The sequence below is a fragment of the Schistocerca nitens genome, chromosome 7, assembly GCF_023898315.1.
Source record: "Schistocerca nitens isolate TAMUIC-IGC-003100 chromosome 7, iqSchNite1.1, whole genome shotgun sequence".
In the NCBI taxonomy this organism is placed as follows: Eukaryota; Metazoa; Arthropoda; class Insecta; order Orthoptera; family Acrididae; genus Schistocerca; species Schistocerca nitens.
In genome coordinates this window covers 308,145,472-308,147,971 of record NC_064620.1, presented here as the reverse complement: position 1 = coordinate 308,147,971, position 2,500 = coordinate 308,145,472, and the positions used below count along the sequence as shown (strand labels likewise).

The window sequence follows — 2,500 nt, the reverse complement described above, 5'->3', positions numbered from 1 at the left end:
CCTAACCCAAGTTGCGCCTTAACCTAACCCAAGTTGCGCCCTAACCTAACCCACGTTGCGCCTTAACCTAACCCACGTTGCGCCTTAACCTAACCCACGTTGCGCCCTAACCTAACCCACGTTGCGCCCTAACCTAACCTACGTTGCGCCCTAACCTAACCTACGTTGCGCCCTAACCTAACCTACGTTGCGCCCTAACCTAACCTACGTTGCGCCCTAACCTAACCTACGTTGCGCCCTAACCTAACCTACGTTGCGCCCTAACCTAACCTACGTTGGGCCCTAACCTAACCCACGTTGCGCCCTAACCTAACCCACGTTGCGCCCTAACCTAACCCACGTTGCGCCCAAACCTAACCCACGTTGCGCCCTAACCTAACCCACGTTGCGCCCTAACCTAACCCACGTTGCGCCTTAACCTGCCCTGTAATTGTTAGTTATATGAATCTAGGAATTCGTGTAGCGTTGCCTAATTGCAACCATCTCAACATAGTTCACTTCGCGCACACTGTGGTGTTCTGCGTATTGATTCATTTTACGGTGCGTACCCTCACATCTTGCGAGTGTTGCTTACTTTCCACATGGTCCCGCTATCCACTGTATTGTGTACTGCAATAGGACGTATATCGCCCCCGCCCCCCCCCCCCCCCCTCCCCTCCTGTCACCTCTAGCTCGTCGGTCAGGAGTTCGCGTGTTGAATGCGCTTCGCAGCTGTGCAATGGCATTCGCATACGTACGCTGGCCACCTTCCACGTGTTCTTTCGTGCACACGTCGCAGCGTGTATGTATGCTGATGGAGTGCGTCGTGACACACAACATCCAGGCATGCAAGACTCGTAGAAGTCGCAAATGTAGATGGATGTCTACGTTTGCTGCCCAAGTTACGCAAATGAACTGGAAATCCGTTGTTGCGCGGTTGTTCGCGCTGGAGGTGAATCGTTGATATCGACGATCGGTACAGGTATTAACCGGTTGCTTCAGCGACACCCGTCATACCCACGAACGTGAGTGGGCATGTGGGTATGAAGCGATACGCGGCGGTGGCTGGGTGGGACCGTCCCCGGCCGGTGAGGGGGGGGCGCCCGGCGTGCTGGCCGCGCGCTGCGTGGGCGCACGCGCGGCAGCCGGCTGGTGGGGGCGCCCAGTGGCAGGCGCGCCGGCTGACGGAGGCGGCAGGCGGCGCATCTGCGTGCCGGCGCACCCAGCGCGCGGCGCCGTGCGGCCAAAGTGGGTCCTCCCGGGCCCGGTGCGAAGCGCGGTGGACATCTGCAGTGTGCTGGTCCGATTGAGGACTGTGTGCGTTGAGGATGCGCCGCCGCCCGGCACTCGGCGCCGTGACGCCGTCTGCTGCTCGGTCGCCCCCGCGGTTCTCGCAGGTGGTTTGTATCGCAGCTGTGCGGATGTGTTGGCGCGTGCGCTGTGCTGGGAGAGTTCGCTTTGGCACCCAAGTGGGGCTCTGCCCCTCTGTGGCGCTGGCGTTGGAGCTGCCCGGTCACTGTTTGTGGCCGCGTGTTGTCTCCCGCCGGCAACACCACGACAGCACGCTCCCGGGCCTCTGTCGGCAGCGGCAAGCTCAGTTGGGAGCACGGGTGGTCGCACTGAAAGCGTCTACTCGCCTATCTCCGGGCGATTGCGCCTCTCTCGAACCCGACCAAGTACTTAGGACGGCGCTGCGCGCCGCCGGGACCTGAGAGGGTTTCGAGGTGTATCGTGCAGGGGAGCCCAGCCTCCTCCTGTTTGCAGAATAATTGAGCGGACGCTTGCGTGTTCGCGCGGGCCCCCGGGACACACTCCCGGGCGGCCGGCTGCTCAGCTCTAGTTGACGCAGCTCCCTGGTTGATCCTGCCAGTAGTCATATGCTTGTCTCAAAGATTAAGCCATGCATGTCTCAGTACAAGCCGCATTAAGGTGAAACCGCGAATGGCTCATTAAATCAGTTATGGTTCCTTAGATCGTACCCACGTTACTTGGATAACTGTGGTAATTCTAGAGCTAATACATGCAAACAGAGTCCCGACCAGAGATGGAAGGGACGCTTTTATTAGATCAAAACCAATCGGTCGGCTCGTCCGGTCCGTTTGCCTTGGTGACTCTGAATAACTTTGGGCTGATCGCACGGTCTTCGTACCGGCGACGCATCTTTCAAATGTCTGCCTTATCAACTGTCGATGGTAGGTTCTGCGCCTACCATGGTTGTAACGGGTAACGGGGAATCAGGGTTCGATTCCGGAGAGGGAGCCTGAGAAACGGCTACCACATCCAAGGAAGGCAGCAGGCGCGCAAATTACCCACTCCCGGCACGGGGAGGTAGTGACGAAAAATAACGATACGGGACTCATCCGAGGCCCCGTAATCGGAATGAGTACACTTTAAATCCTTTAACGAGTATCTATTGGAGGGCAAGTCTGGTGCCAGCAGCCGCGGTAATTCCAGCTCCAATAGCGTATATTAAAGTTGTTGCGGTTAAAAAGCTCGTAGTTGGATTTGTGTCCCACGCTGT

The 2,500-nt window shown here is 58.0% G+C and overlaps 1 non-coding gene across 1 annotated transcript in view; it reads left to right on the top strand.

Annotated features, from left to right (window-relative positions):
• The first annotated feature begins 1,829 nt into the window (after positions 1 to 1,829).
• The window catches only part of LOC126196993 (small subunit ribosomal RNA), a 1,909-nt gene continuing 1,238 nt past the window's right edge, over positions 1,830 to 2,500 (top strand). Inside the window, exon 1 of the ribosomal RNA XR_007539407.1 lies at positions 1,830 to 2,500. This exon is cut by the window's right edge and continues 1,238 nt beyond it. This is a non-coding gene — a ribosomal RNA (small subunit ribosomal RNA).